The sequence below is a fragment of the Callospermophilus lateralis genome, chromosome 2, assembly GCF_048772815.1.
Source record: "Callospermophilus lateralis isolate mCalLat2 chromosome 2, mCalLat2.hap1, whole genome shotgun sequence".
In the NCBI taxonomy this organism is placed as follows: Eukaryota; Metazoa; Chordata; class Mammalia; order Rodentia; family Sciuridae; genus Callospermophilus; species Callospermophilus lateralis.
In genome coordinates this window covers 196,606,643-196,624,123 of record NC_135306.1, presented here as the reverse complement: position 1 = coordinate 196,624,123, position 17,481 = coordinate 196,606,643, and the positions used below count along the sequence as shown (strand labels likewise).

Here is a 17,481-nt window from a genome sequence, read left to right as displayed (position 1 = left end):
AGTTCCAGTTGTTTCATATTTTTATAAAAAAGATCATTGTATGTTGTTTCCCTTTTGTTGGCTTGCTGTTTCTCCACATGGATCAGTATTGATCATGCACTATACTTTCATGATTTGACTGCATCTTTTTTGAACATTTTGCTTGTGAGAATTGAAAGAAAACAATCCCAGAGAGGGCACCTTAGGACATTTCTAATACAAGTGAGATTATCTAAGTAAGAAAAGATAGAGTTTGTTTCCTTCCAGGCAGAGTTTCTTCATACCACTTCCCGTGTTTCTCTAGGGACATTTTTTCCTGATTTTTTTTTTCTGTTTAATAGATCTAGGGCTTAATTGAATCTATCAGTTTGAGTATTTGCTTACATCAACATAATGAAATAAAAGATTTCTGGTAGTCAATAAAATTTTAATAAAATATTCCATTGAAATAACATTAAAAAGTGCACAGTACCTTGTTTTGTGAGTAAAATATTATCAAATGATTGATTCAGTTATGATGAATTTTTGAGGTGGTGGTCAGTACAATCATATAATAATAATAAATCACCTATATTTAGTTCTAGATAATTTTTCATGTCTTAGTTAAGCCTTCACAATAGCTTTGCAGAATGTCTTACTAAAAGTTCCATTTTTATACTGGGATAAAATAGAGACTGAGAAAAGGGAGAGTAAATTGCCAAAGTTCACCAAGATATTCAGGATTAGAACCAGCTTTCAAAGCCATTTGGTCTATCTCCACCTTGCATTCTCTTAACAATTGTCCTATATTGTCTCTTAATATGCTTCACTTTTGTCACTGGGAGATGACAGAGATTAACATCTTACTTTTGAAGGTGTCAGGTCAGGAGGAAAAAGGCAAAAGGGTGAGTTATAAGATGAGTACCTTCAGGGGAATCTATGGTACATCTCGGTGAGTATAGTACGCCATATAATCATTCCCATTCAGTTCCAAATCTATGATTTAACCAAATATGAACCAATCATAATAAAAATTAACAATACAAAAATAATAAAAAACTCAATAGAAAACAATACATTATACTATATGTACAATTATTTGTGTGACATTATATTATATTAGTTATTATAAGTAATCCAGGATGCTTTAAAATATACAGGAGGATAGGCAAAGGTTACAAACACATATAGAGAATCTAATGTAGAGGTTGGTGACAAGTTAGCAATACCTTTTTGTTTACTAGAATTAGACCAGAGAACAGGGTTATGTATTCAGCATATGCACACATGCTAAAAAAAAAAAGGTGAAATAGTACACATAAATCACAATCCTTAAAAGTCACTCATTCTATTTCCATACAGAAAAAAATGGTATTCATCAACATCCAAAATAAAAAGATATTATCTATGTAAGCAATATAGAACAAAAGAGAAAACCACTTGTCATTCTATTGATTCAGCTTTAGTGAAGCTAATCTGATGTTCATTGATTTGTATGTAGGACAAGCATATAGGATTTGCATGTAGGACCACTATTATGCATTATATTCTATAAATATAAGTAAATAAAAAAGTTTAGAAAGTTAGAGGAGGAGAACAGACATTCATCAGAAGAAGGCATAAGTGGACAAAAGGTATTTTAAAAAAATACTTAGCATCAGTAAATATTATGAAATGTAATGAGTTATTACCTCATTCCTATCCAAATGGCTATTTACAAATATATTAAAGGTAGCAACAAATGTGGTAAGAGACTTGGACAAAAAGAAACTCATATATTTTTGGTAGAAATGTAAATTATTACAACTATTATAAAAAATACTATGAAGGTCCCCCCAAGAATTATGATATAAATACCATATGACCCAGTAATCCCGTTGCTATACATATATTTGTGTACACACACACACACACACACACACATATACCTCCAAAGGGACTGCAATCAATATGTAGAAGGGGCATTTGTATTCCCGTGGTGCTTTATTCACAATAGTTAAACAATGAACACCATGTAAGTGTCCATCAGTAGATGAATGAATAAAGAAAATGTGGCATATGAACACAATGGAGTACTGTACAACTTCTAAGGAAGGAACTCCTGTCATTTGCTGTAATCTGAATCAATCCGGAGGACAATATGCCAGCTGAATTAAGCCAGGCACATTAGAGAAATAATGCATGATCTTTACTTAAACATGGAATCTAATATAGTTGAACTTGAACTCACAGAAATAGAGAGTAGAATAATGGTTATTATTATTTATCACATTATATCACCACATTGTACCTGTAAATATGCAATTATGATTTGTCAATAATTTAAACAATAGTAATACTAAATTTAATAAAAACACAAAAAATGAAGATCCATTTTAACAAGTCAGAAGATGAATAAACACATGTATCAAAATATCCAGATATTTCTTCTAAAAATAAGAAATATGATTTAAAATGTGCAGTGTAATTCACTGGAAAAATGGATTATCACACAGGAAAAATAAGAAGGGTACTCAAAATTATACTGATCATTTGAAATTGGTGGTGTGTATTTCCTAAGAGCTTTGCCAATGCCATTGACTAGGTTTTGGGTTTTATCAACCACTTCTGAAAACAATAGGAAACTGGAAAACAGATGTAACCTATGTTCTCAGGTATCTGACACTTGGTGCACGGGACTGTGATCTATGAGAGAAAGGGTACTTTACCAGTCCCTTATAGTGATTAGTGACAGGACATAAAGGGAAATCAACAATTGTGTCTAGAAAAGGACACACAGAACAAGCCAGGCTGAGGTACCTGGTGTGTGTGAGATGAGAATTGGAGTGGAATCAGAGAGGGATTAGGAGCCTGTTTGAGACCTGAATGATCACTAAAATACACATATTACAGTGCAATTTCATAAAGCAGATTTTGAAAGAATTACCAGGGGAGAAAATATTTCCAGAATTTTTGTGATGAAAATTACCAGTTCACCCAGGTTTGGGAAGTCAATTAAACAATAGTAATAAAAACATTCTGGCAACTGGTAGTGATGCAACTTAATAATAATTTAGAGCATTCACAAGAAACTGCTGCAGACAGATGAATTCACCCCAAAGGAAAGCAGTCACCAAGCCCTATGTTAACAGAGCTCAGCATTAATCCTAAAATGTGTATAAACTGACATGCTAATAAACAAACTGTTCGCCCAAACAAAACTCTACATTGTTTAAAGTAAGATTTGACACTGAGATAATGAATGACTTTTCCATTTTTTCAACTTTTATTTTGAGGGAATTTATCACCCAAGACCATTAGATAAAAATCTCACAGGACTCCCACAGTCTTTGTGATACAAAGAACCAAAAGGCAAAGTGTGTGACAATCACAGCCACAGGAAAATTAAGAATGAATCCCAGACAGGATACAAACAGGGAAAAAGAAATATATTTGCACGAATTCTGCATAATTCCATCCCCTGAACCATATGGCACATAGGAGAAAGATGCTAGGGGCCTAAAATAGAAGAAAATATTAAGTGATATTTGCATTAACATCCACAGTTAGTTATTATTTATTTACTTATTGTGGTACTGGAAACTGAACCCTGAACTGAAGTCTTCGTACATGTTAGGCAACTTCTCTGCCACTAACCTACTTAAATAGAGTTTGCAATCTGAGGCACATCTTGTTAATTTCCTTCTCAAATAAAAATTTTAAAATGAACAAATAAAATTAATACTCTTAAGAGGATGATTTAAAATAACCACATCTCCATAGCATATTATAATGTCCAAAATGAAATTCAAAATTTCTTGGTGTATAAATATGTGGAAAATTAGAACAAGGATTTTTTTCCCCAACAGAGGATAGCTCTATGTCCTTTTGCTCCCTTCTGTGTCTTAGCAGTATTCAGTGACCCTAGATGCTTAGGTGTCTGGACTCTCTAGCCCATCTTGTGCCCTGCATCAAAATCTATTTTGTACATGTGAAACTTTGGGGTTTTGGAGAACTTCCTGTCACTCTTAGTGGAAGCATACCTCTCTTTTATATCCCTGCAGGGTCTGTGTCAAAGAAATATACACAAAAGTCAAAATAATAAAACCTCTAGAAGAAAATCTGAAAAAAATCTAGTTTTAATTACAATGCATATAAAAATTTTAAATATCAATAAAATAGAAAAACAATCAAAGTTAAGTGGGCAAAAGTTTCATAGCTTCATAAAGACCATATATGGATGACCAAGTATCTAGAATGCTATGACAGTTATTAATTATCAGATAAATAAAAATTCAAATCACAATGAGATACTACCTTGCACTGTCTTCAATTTCTAGTTTAAAAACTCAGAATATATTTCATATATCAAATATTGGCAAGGATTCTGAGAAAACAAGGACTTCATATATCACAGTTGTTGGTAATGCAAAATGCTCTGATAAGTTTGTAAAGCTGACAGCTTTTCTAAAGTTGAATTTTACATAAGCTAAGATCTAGTGATCCTATGTTCAAATCCATAAATATAAAAAAGTACAAATATCTGCAAATATACTTGTGTATTATAATTCATACTATATTTTCCCCAGTACGCCCAAACTCAAATATTCATCAATAAGAGAATAGTTATAGAATTTTGGTACATTCATGCAATGGAAAATCACATAACAAAACAAACTCACGGATGGATTTTGAAAGCAATATACTGAATTACAGATGCAAAATTAACAGTAAGTTTTGTGTGATTTTACTTGTATGAATTCAAGAAAAATAAAAAAAAAGAATTCTGGGAAAAGATAAGTGGCCTGATGGCAGAAAAATGTTGTTCGTCAGGATTAAGAGATAAGGAAATGTCCTTAGGCTTGAGGCAGTGCTGGGCATAGAGGGTATAAAGCATGAGGAAACTTTCCTTCGTGTTAAAAACGTTCTATATCTTGATTTAAGTGTCAGGAAATAGGCACAAATAAAATGTATTTTTAAACATGTCAACTTGTGCAATTTAGATACATGTCCCTTTGAATGAAAATTCCCTTTTGTTCTTATCATAGTAGATTTTAATTTTGATAAATCGTTACTGGACATTATCCAAAAGAATTATTATCTTTGCTCAGGCAATATGTCATTATAGTATCATGATCATTATGGGGCTTCCATATAAAAGAAAAGGTATATATGTCATTCACATAACATGAAGCTCCGATTCCAAATATTCTAGTCTTTCATTAGTTATGTGATTTCAGGTAAGATAAGAGCTCAGATATCTTTTGAATATGAGAATAGTTACATTTAACACACAAGTATGAGCAAAAGGATACATTTTAGCCTCATGTCTGCTGTATATTTTGTCTGAGTAATAATCTAAAATAAAAATCCTACATTTTAGCACTAATGTCCTCTAAAATTCCATCATGGCTTTGGACATGTTCATTTTTTACTGGGAGAAAGCCAGTTTCAAAGTAGTTTACATTGTTATGAATATCTTTAAAATGTTTTGGTCTACACAGGAATGTACAGATCATTTATGTTATTTTCTCCTTTCTTTGAGTTGACTCTATATTTATATTTCTTACTGGGGAATATGTAGAATGTCCCAGACAATTAGTGGGAAAATCCAGCCAATTTTCTGAATCTCTCAGATGATTTAGGCAAAATAATCTGCAAAGATTACATGTAACTTTCCTAGGGAGCATTACAAAGAGGGAGGAAAACTATAGATTCTTCCTATCTAAAGAAAAAGGAAGAGAAGTTTGGGATATGAAAATTCAATTTCTCCATGAAGATATGTGAATAACAAGGGGCATGACTCTTGGCTTCTCACTGCAGACACTGTGGATCACAGCTGAAGCACATTGCAAAAATTAAATATATCCCCTGTTAATTGGGCTTTGTTGGAGTTGGTCTTAGCCAGGGTTGGAACAGAAATGAAAATTGATGTGAATCTTGACATTAAAAAAAAAAAAAACAAGACTCAATAACATTAGCTCACATTGATATGGATGTGAGAGTGTTAGCAAAGAAGAGTATTTTTAAAAGGATGAAAAGAATATTTTCAGAGCTCACCTTAATATATATTGAATATTTCTTTCTTCTATCAATCAATATGGAGTAATGGAGACTGGGTTTAATCTTTCATTTAAACTAGAAAAAGAAACCAAAACAAAACAAATGTAAAACATATAAGATACATGTATCTTCAAAAACTGACACCAGGCAATAAAAGACAGTTTCTCTAAATGATGAAAAACAAAGGAAGTGATTCCTGTGATATCTCCACTTTTTTGACTTTAGAATGTCTGAGGGATGCCTAGAAGAACACTGAGGGGAAGATACAAAGTTGAGAGCATGATAAAAATAAATCAGCTAGAATTTGCAACAAAACAAAACTAAAACTAAAACCCAAAAATGCATCAAGCTTCAGAGAGATAGCTTGATTCTTTTCAGGATAACCTCAAATAATCAACAGGTGACTAAATGGCACATGCAAATGGCATCCATCCAAAATTTAAGAAAACTCATCTAAACACATTGAAAAGAACAGTGTCCAACACTCATTATGTCAGGGGGAATTAAGAATAGTACTCAAAAAAAAAAAAAAAGATTACTCCATTAGAGCAGAATAATTGGCCCTAGAATAATCACTGTTCTAGACTCATCTAAGAAATCATGAAAGCAATATCCAAAAGAATTGTTTCCAATTGACTATATCCCACAATAAAGCACAATAATGCTTATGGAAAACAGAATTATTCAGGGTACAGAAATCAAAATCACAAAATATGGGACGCAATTAATTATTTTTCAGCATATGAAGAATCTGGAAATTTTAAAGCATGCTAGGCAGAATGATCAATGAGAATGGACCAAGGTAGCTCAGGATGCAAGTCAATAGAGAGCACTTTGCTAGCTTGCAAGAAGTTCTAGCTGGTTTATTTTTATCAGTGACCAAGAACTGATACACATTACTACTATCAAACAAAGACATTTAATTTTTATGAAACTTTATTCTTCCAAAGTTGTTAAGTAGAGACACAGATGATATTAGCAACAGAAATTGAACTGCTAGAGATAAATGCAGAATGCACAGGAATAAAAGTGTTTATTAGAGTATTCACAGCAGAAGAAAGCATCAACAAAGTTGTTGATATAACAATGAAAATATCAAAGTGAAGCCCAAAAGAGCTAAAGAAATGGGGGAAAAAGGAGAAGGAGGAAACAACTTCAAGAAGCTCATCCCATTTGTAAGTTACTTTCCTAAGAAGATAATTAAAAGAATTTAAAATGACAATTTCACAAATGTTAAAAATTTGCATGTATAAATATATCACAACAAATTTCACTTTCATATATATTTATCAAACACTTCAATTAAAAAAATGAATAAATAGAGGAAAGGCCAATAAAAGATAACAGATTGTTAGTGTAGTATAGTCTTGGTAATCAAAAATATTCTTGTAATTTGGGGAATCTGAATTAGTAAATATTCATGATGTGTGGAAAGCGTGACACGCACACTAAGATCACAATCACCCAAAATGGGATGTTGTGTATGTATAGGTATGACCTGAAGGGACATGTCCAACTAAGCTGCTTGTGACTGGATGACTTTTTTTTTTCCTTCTGTCTTCATTATTTCTATAATCCAAATGTTAACTTTCAAAAGAAAAAAGCTATTTAAAAAAAGAAAGAAATACTGCTTTAAGAACTTAACATTCATTAAGAATAATCTCTCTGAGTTTATATAGTAGTGGGTAAAATACAATTTTGAAAAGTTGCTCAATTTGACCAGTAAATTATTTAAAGTTAAGTGGTACCTAGTACTTTGACATGATATTTGCTACTAATTTCAGAAAGAGGTGAAATATTGAGATACAAAAAGTTCCTAGAAATTGTTTGAGGTAACAAAACATCAGAACAGAGATAAATATCGAAGGGTATAAATGGAAAATGAATTACATAAAATGCTAAAATTAATGTATAAAATATGAAATAACATACTGTTTAAGAAAGTTCAAAATGATAGTCAATTCTATACATCAATATTGTCAGAAAAAAAATACACAATTTTGGAATATATCTAGGTCCTAAGTCACAAACTTTTTAGTACTGAAACTTTAATATGAATGTAGCAAAAAAAAAAAAAAAAAAAAAAAAAGGAACTCAAAACCTGATTTACAATAGTCATTTAACTGATTGACCATCCAGGTTTCTCCTATGTCAAGCTCCTATTATTTTTCTTCTTAAAAACACTGTACTTCTGAATAGTTTAAAAAATCCATGATTATTTATTTGGAGTGGTAGAGTGGGACATTAATGTCAATACCAGCTTTTAACAATAAAATAAAAATATTGCATTACTCTGTAGCATAATTTTCTAGAAAAAATTTCTAGAAATAGAAGCATTTTTTTCTTGAGTATAAATATCACTGTTACAGTTCCTAAAACATGACAGCAGTGGGAAGAAGTTAAAAACAATAACAGCCAAGTTTCAATAAGTTGTATCTGATGCATGAATGTTGTCCACGGGCATTTTACATGTATCACGATGGAACATGCACAAAATTAAAACTAACACTCAATGTGATTGGAAGGTGCAGTGAAACATGGATATTCATTTACTCATGGAGATTTTGCATGTTAGTGCATCCAAAAAGAATGAAACGTTAAAATATATAAAAATAGAATGTGTAAATCCAGCTTCCTATAGAAACTTTTGGAGTTTTTAAAGACAGATATGTTTTTTTTTTTAATCAGGAGACTGTTAATATTGAACTTCTTTCCATTTTACCAAGTATTCTTCTTTCCATTTTACCAACTCTTATTAAAGCCCATTTTATATCCTTGTTCTTCAGGTGTAGATAAATGGATTCATCATGGGGCTCACAAAACACTGCCACAATTCCCTTGCTCAACATATCACTCATTTGCTGGTCTTTGATATGTGCAGAAGAGGGACCCATAGAACATAGTGACAGCTGTCAGGTAAGAGCCATAGGCAGAGAAGTTTTTTTTTTTTTTTCTGTTCTCCTTTGGAATGGATCCTCATAATGGTGATGAAGATGAAGATGTAGGAGATGAGGATAATGAGTAGGGAATCTGTGAGATTAACCTCTGAAGATAAGAACATGGTGGTTTGCTTTAGGTGAGTGACAAAACATACTAACATTAAGAGAATAGAAATGATTAATGCTGTTTCGTCCACAAAAGGACAAGACAGAGGTCAATATCACCTGCCTCATGTCCACCATAGAAACACAGGGGTAAGGGAAAGTGAGTAGGCAGTTGCAAACTGACACAGACATTTTGTTGCTATAATGTAGATTATTGAAAATTATCATGTATCTGTCATAGGCCAAGGCACCAACCATGTAATAGTAAGGAAGAGAGTCACAAAATCAAAACACTGGGCCAGACAACCAATGAAGGAATGGTTTTCTTCTTAGACAAGAACTCAGGAAGCTTCTGAGGGGAAACATTATTGGAATAAAAATTATCTCTGCATGCTGTATGGGTCAGAAAAAGTACTTGGGGGGTTCACATGGACAATGAATCTAATTAGTAAAGTGCTTCCCAAGTTCCCAGGTGGGGTGATGAGGTAAATCAGGAGAAACACCATGAACAGAACAGGCTGCAGCTCTACCAGGCTGCCCAGGTCCAGCAGGATGATCTCAATCACCTCAATGTCATTGTGTCCAGGTCTATCCTCATCTTCACATTCTCTAACCGGAAAGAGAGAGAGAGAGAGAGAGAGAGAGAGAGAGAGAGAGAGAGAGAGAGAGAGAGAGAGAGAGGTACAATCTGAAAAGAACCCAAATCAATAAATACTGAAACAAACTGGAAAAGTCTCAACAGATACCTGCAAGTGGTTTGTGATGCTGATTAAACCAGGCTATATTGGAGACTTTTTTTTTAAGTTCTTGCATGGTACCTTTTTGCAGTTCCCACATGGACTCTGCTAACATATCAGTGATTTCTTTTTGCGTATCAGCTGATTGGGGTACAGAATCAGAACTCCTGATCCTCCATCATGGTAGCTGCCATAGTCTGATGAGGGAATGGGGCCAATAGGTACTCATGCATAAACTGGTTTTTAACATTGCCAGCTAAAGCAAAACTTCTATGAATTGGGGTGTGAATCTTTCTTGAGAGTCTATCCTGATGTATTCAGCTTCTTTTTCTTCCTCCTTTCTTGCTTACTATTCCACAGCAATGAACACCTCCCTGATGCTTTGGGTTCTGTTCATTCCAGCTCCTTTGTTCCAAATCAACAACTGCTAATTTGGATTGTTTCTTTGCCTAAGTATCCATGTCTGATCTTGCAAATCTCCTTTTATCTCACATATTCCATTTTAATTCCATATTCCATGTTTATACTTCAATTTGTCTCATATTCTTTAACTCAAACTTTAAATCTGATCCATTAGGAAGTCTTGTCATGTCTGTTATCTGTCCTTTCTAAGGCAAAATTACCTCCTGTCTAAGCTCCTGCAATGATTTCTCTCCTTTCACAACTAAAATTCCATATTCTCCAACAGTGTCTAGTGGTAAGGGATAAAATGGATCACAACGTGATATTGACTTGGTAAAATAGTCCAGGTTTTACTATCATGCTTGGACTAACATCTACAATTTCTAGGGACTTATGCAATGTCTTCCTACCATGTCTCCTAACTCATCAAATTTTCTTCTCCTGTCATGTTTTCTTCTCCTTCTAGTTGTTCTGAGAATATCCTGAGGACACCTCACCACAGGGTCTTGGCATATGCCGTTATTCTGCCTAGAGTATTCTTTACCAAGATCTTGGAGTGACTTGTTACCAATTATGCTTTCAAGAAATAAATAATAGCTTATTCTGAATCAAATATGAATGACCTTAGTTTAGGAATATAGATGCACCAAAAATGTGTATATGATTATGTATTTTTATATAACAGTGAAGGTCATACCTAAATCAATACATTCCACAGATTTGTTGGTGGAGACATTAAGTAGGTAGCCACACAGAGCAAGGGATTTTTTTTTTTATGCAGGTTTCAAATGTTATGTCATTTTGGATTTAGGGTCAATGAAAGATACAGGTTTTTTAAGCTTTAACAATATACTCTGTGAGATTTACCTAAGAGTTATAAGAATGTTCGGCTAGATGCAAAGGTTAAAAGTGAATAGTTTTCTTAAGGGCCTAAGATCATTTTGGCTCTTTTCTCACCTCATTCCACCTCTTCACAGTCATGGTGTTCTACTTAGGCGAAACTTCTGCAGGACCTTTAATGCACATTGGGTTTCTTAGCAGAACTTTAGCTTCACAGACTCATTGCATACTTTTATTTAAATGGCTCTTCTAGTGATAAAGACATCGAATTACTGACTTAGATGGTGAACAAGTGAAGCATATTTGAAGGTTCCTGGCTCTGAATCCAAAGCATGCTGTTCTCCTATATGTCTGATATGGATGTTGAGGCTGATCATGGCCCTGGAAAGGGAAGAGGGAGCAAGAGTTATTCTGTTGCTCTCCTGTGTCTATGTGTTATCAATTCAAAAGAAAGGAGCAGAAAAGCAAGCCTAAGCTACATTGACAAACTCCGATTAACTGCAGCACTGTTTGCAGTTATAATATCTGGTTTCTACATAAAGCCCTCAATTGAGTTCAGATGCAAAAAGATGATGTTTCCCTGGCTCTGAAGCTCTAACAAGATGAACCCAGTAATATCCTAAATCTTTAGCAACAAAAATATTACTATTATGCCTTCTATTACCTACTGCAATCTTAGTTGAGTAACTATTGGGACTCATTCTGGCCTAGGTCAGAGAGTTAGAACAAAATTCTGCTCAGATGGGTAAGCTTAAGGGCACTTAAGAAAAATATTGAGAATAAAAGCAAGATTAAAGACAACCATTGAAGGAAATTGAAGCTACTATGGCTAATGATAGGAAACACAATGCATTTCTAGTTATGACTTATTATTTCTATTAAAAAGATAAATATACAAGGTTCTAAATCAGCAAGTAACTAGCCCAGGTTCAAGACAAGTAAATCGAAATTCCTGTGCTTTCCAGACTCCACACCTTTCTCGTATGCCATACAGTATTCTATTTTACAGATTATAAATAACGAACTTTATATTTCTGAAGTTAGTGAATATTAAGATGGCATGAAATAAAATGAATAATGAGCCCTACTGCTTCATCATTCTTGGGAGATTTGATTCCCTGTTGATTGCAGGAATTGAACAAAGATCAAGTTTTTAATGAGTTGAGAATTTTCAGAATAGCAAGATGGTGATAGATTTTAATCAAATGATTTTCTGTGTGATAAAATTGGACCCTAGGGATTAGGTATCTATGAGAATACTCCCTTATAAACTCTTCAGATTCTTCATATGAATCCTGTCATTGTGAAATCACCCACCTTTTCAGGTAGGAGTAGACATATTTTAAATTTTGTATCCAGAAATAAACATTTAAATTGATAAAAATAAACCCATCTACATTCTAGTCTCATTAATTTGCAAATTAATTTATTAAAATGCTGCTATTGTTCTCAGAACAAGGTGCATATAAATAAATGTACAGTAGAATGTTGTTTCTGTATAGTAAGAAAATGTGGCCAAAGAGAACATCAATTTCTTCAATAATTATTGACTTTTCCCATTGGGAAAATGCTGATCTAAATGTTGGTCTGTCTGATGGCTGATTAGATACAATCCTTGGCCCTAAGGAGTTTGTGCTTTGAGGCTGAATTTTATTCTAGAATATTTCTTCCTCATTCACCATAATACCAGTAAGCACAGATTTTTTGATGCTTACTACATGCCAGACATATCTTGAAAAGTTTTCATGATATAATTACCTCCCATAGAAGCAGTCACGGTTACTAACCAAATGTTATGAATATCATAATTGAGGCACAGAGAGATTAATAATTTCCTGCAGGCCACACAACTAGGAAGTAGAGAAACATGGTGCATCCACAATGTGGTAATGTAAACTTCCAGTAACTGTTACTCGGTTGACTTTCAATAGTTAAACAACATTGCTCTCTCTTGTTTCACGCAAGAGAAGCAAATTAATGGATGGAATTAAGTAAAATTTCCAATTCCTTCTAAGTTCACCAATCTGCTTTACAATTTTAAGCATTATGTATTATCATGTCTATAACTCCTGTTTGAGAAATGGCCATTTTTTGTTTAAAATCTATACTGATTATTTAAGCTTAATTAAAAGATACATTTAATGAAGGCTACTTCTTTAAATTTATCTTTCTACTTCAAACTGAGCCATGAAAACACGCCAAGGAGACAATACCTTTATTCAAGCTGAAGACTAGTGGTTTAGATCTTTCTGGGACTGAGAAGTGGCAGGAAGCATTCACATGACAGAATCTCAGAATAAGGTCAATGTCAGGAGGGCAAAGCCTGGGATGCCCCTAGAGCCACTTATGCTGCTTGCAAATGCTTTTCTCTGAGTTTTCCTGACAGAAATCATGGAGGATATTGGATACTTTTTCTTCAAAGGAAGGCTGTTTACTATAAAGTACTCTGTTATACTATCTAGAATGCTTACTGCTTGAATAACTTAAATTCTCCACAGTAAAGAATAAATGCATATGTTGTTTTTGATATTGATTAATATTTCAATAAAGACATGAAAAACATCTTTCAGCACCAAATATCTGTTTACCTCTTTGGCAATTATTATGATAAAATTCATTGGGACCTTGTCCGCTTAAAAGAATAATAAAGGTTTAGTTTAAATATAATAAAAATTCAATATAATAAATATTTTATTCTGTTAGATGACAGTTTTGCATCTTCTTACCCTGGCCCTTAAGTCCAAAGTGCTCATGTGTGGAATAGGATAATGCAATAAGCAAAAATACTTGAATGCCCAATTTAAGAAGTGCTTTGCAAAGTGACCTATTCCATGATGAAACTGAAGTTACTAAACTAAAGTCATATAACATCAACTCAACTGGGTACACATCATCAAAGGAGAATATTAGTTTTCCATGATGGACTTTATGGTCAATTCTATCTTGCCTAAATGTAAGAAGATACACTTTATGTTATACAAAGTATCCTCTCAGTTATATAACAATTAATATTGCTATTATTTCTCTATGATTTAAAGTATGAATAGTTTATGTTTTAAGGTAACTATAATATGTTTATGTTATAGCATTTACAATTTTTTTGCAAGAAATAGAAGGAGGCAAAATTGTAGCAAACCAATACATCCATAATTTCATTTCTCTTACTTTACTTTATTGTCTCCCCTACCATCCTATCATAACCTATTAGTATATTATATTTTAACTTACATGCTTCATTATGAATCTTTAAATCTGCCAATATACTTGTGTGCAGAAGCAAATGAATAATGTTCATGTGCTGTATATATCTTGTATAGGTAAAAATAGTTCAGATTTACTTTTGTGGCAGATATGGTGGTCACACTTGTAATCCAATCAACTCCAGAGGCTGAGACAGGAGAATTCCAAGTTCAAGACAAGCCTGGGAGGCATAGAGAAATACTTACTAACTTTGTGTGGCTTAGTTTTTTTGGGAAAGAAAGACTGAAAATGCAGCTCAATGGTAAAGCAATAAACCATCCCTAAGATTCAAACAAACAAAAAAAGATTTACTTTTGAATTTTTTTTGCCCCCAAAACAATTATATTTTTACAGCTGGGCAAAAAGTTAGGAAAAATTTGGTGTTATAAAGACCACCTGAGGAGACTAGATGGGAAAAGTTACCATACATTACATGCTAAAAGGACAGTTGTAAATCAATCTTGGGTTCAGAGGGTGAAGGAAACAAATTCTAGTTCTACAAGGAGGTGCATGATCCCTCAGTTCCACTTTCCTAAGTTCATTAAACTGTGAAAAATGTACATGAGTTTCAATGACTGGCATTTTGATACCATATCCAAATTGTATGATAAACAGAGAATTAAAATTTTGGAGACGCAACATTCATACACACACATTCAAGGAAACTGTAGATGAACAAATATCACAAAGTTATGAAAAAAATATAAAATATCCTCAAATATGAAAAGACCTGCAGAAAGCTCTGGGACAGACCTATTTAAAAATCTGACTGTGGAGCTCCATAACACTTTAATTTAACACATCAGTCACATGGTTATTGGGTTTTCTTCTTATGGCACATGACAAAGATAGAGAGAAGAGAGAAATATCAGATATGAAGGAAGTCAAAATATGACAAAAGATAGAAACAATTTTAATTCCTTTTCTTTAGGCCTTATTTAGAGCCAAGAAAACATAATGTTGAAGAACAACCACACGGTCGTGACTGAGTTTATTCTCCTGGGACTGACAGATCGAGCAGAGCTACAGCCTGTCCTTTTTGTGGTGTTCTTGGTCATCTACCTCATCACAGTAACCGGCAATGGGACCATGATTTTCTTAATCAGAGCTGACTCAAAGCTTCACACCCCAATGTACTTCTTCCTCAGCCACCTGTCCTTTGTAGATCTCTGTTATACCACCACTGTTACACCACAGATGCTGGTTAACTTCTTGTCCAAGAGAAAAACCATTTCCTTCATTGGTTGCTTTATACAATTCCACTTTTTCATTGCCCTGGTGATCACAGATTTTTATATGCTCATAGTGATGGCCTATGACCGCTACATGGCCATCTGCAAGCCCTTGTTATATGGTAGCAAGATGTCCAGGCGTGTGTGTCTCTCTCTTGTGGCGGCTACTTATGTTTATGGCTTTGCAAATGGTCTGGCCCAGACCATCCTGATGCTTCTTCTGTCCTTCTCTGGACCCAATGAGGTCAATCAGTTTTATTGTGCCGACCCCCCTCTCCTGGTGCTGGCCTGCTCAGATACCTGTGTCAAAGAGACTGCCATGTTTGTGGTGGCTGGGTCCAACCTCACCTGCTCCCTCGCCATCATCCTCATCTCCTACGTTTTCATCTTTGTTGCCATTCTTTGAATGCGCTCTGCTGAGGGCAGGAAGAAGGCCTTCTCTACCTGTGGGTCCCACCTCACGGCAGTCACAGTGTTTTATGGAACATTGTTCTGTATGTACCTGCGACCCCCTTCTGAGTCATCTGTGGAACAGGGGAAAATTGTGGCTGTATTTTACATTTTTGTGAGTCCCATGTTAAACCCTTTGAGCTACAGCCTGAGGAACAAAGATGTTAAAATGGCAATAAGGAAAGTTGTCAAAAAGGAATTGTTTTCTTAGTAAGCTAGACATGGTCACAAGTATGGAAAGATATCCTTATTATCTCCACAATTAATAGCATTTTAAATTAGCATGTTATATTATGTCTTTGATTTTTTTTTATCTTTCATAATTCATATATTGGACTTATAATTATATGTTATTATCTGGAATTTTTTGTGCCTTCTCAATGAATTTCTATTTTTTTTCAAAAAAAGCAAATTCAATGCTAAACCTAGAGACATTGTTATTGCTCTATAAAAACCAATTCAGAAAAGATGATCCTATCACAAAACAAAACAAAACCCACAAATAATTCCATCCATGGTACTCACACTGATAAAGTTGTAAAGTACAAATTCATATGATCACGACAATTACTTAGGTATCTGTGGTGTTTAATGACCTGCATACAATTTTCCAGAAACTCCCCACATTCCTGTTGTAATAAATGGGTTTATTTTTGTGTATATTTTAGATTTTTCCATTAAGATCTATCTTCCAACTGTTTACAGTAATACAATGTATTCCTCTCCCATTGGTTGTTAGTGGAAATGTCAAATTTCTCTTAGAAGAGCTTTGGATATTTTTGATGAGTGTTTATTGCCCACCACATCAACCCTCCCTCACTCATTAATCATCATTTCCAGTTCTTTTGAAATAAATAGATTGCTTTTGAGTATTAGCCATATATACACATGGATATTTGAGTGTTTGTTTAAAATTTGTTACAGATAATTTGTTTATTGCTGATTCTAATTGATCTGTTACAAATCCACATCTTTATATTGCCTATTTTTAAATTCTGAAATTCATATTTTGTTTTTTTTAAATTGAGACTTTTTTTGGTGTGGTGAGAGGGATTGAGCCCAGGGTCTTGTGCATGTGAGGCAAGCACTCTACCAACTGAGCTATGTCCTCAGCCCAAATTTAGACTTCTTTAATTAAGATATAGACCCTTTCTTGCTGTGTGTAGGTATATATGTACTTTATATGTATATGTACACATAAATACATACGTGTCTTATTATCTGTTTTTAATGTCACATCCTTTGAAAAGTTAAAATGTTATTAATTTTACATATTGCCAGTTCATTCATATTTTACTATATTGTTTCATTGTTGGTTGTTAAAAATTTAAAATGGTGTTGAGGATGTGGCTTAATGATGTGGCCTAGCATGTGTGAGGCCTTGAGTTCGGTCTCCAATATAATGAAAGAATAAAGTTAAAATATTTAGAGGTATGACAAATTTGATATTTACCTATATTATTAATAATTTTTTAGGATTTACTTGTTAAATTCTTTAATGAAATATTTTGAACCTATAGCCCAAAATAGAAAATG

At 33.6% G+C, this 17,481-nt stretch overlaps 1 pseudogene; it reads left to right on the top strand.

Moving 5' to 3' along the window:
• Positions 1–15,220: 15,220 nt before the first annotated feature.
• LOC143641396 (olfactory receptor 5M5-like) lies at positions 15,221–16,156 on the top strand (annotated as a pseudogene).
• The last annotated feature ends 1,325 nt before the right edge of the window (positions 16,157–17,481 follow it).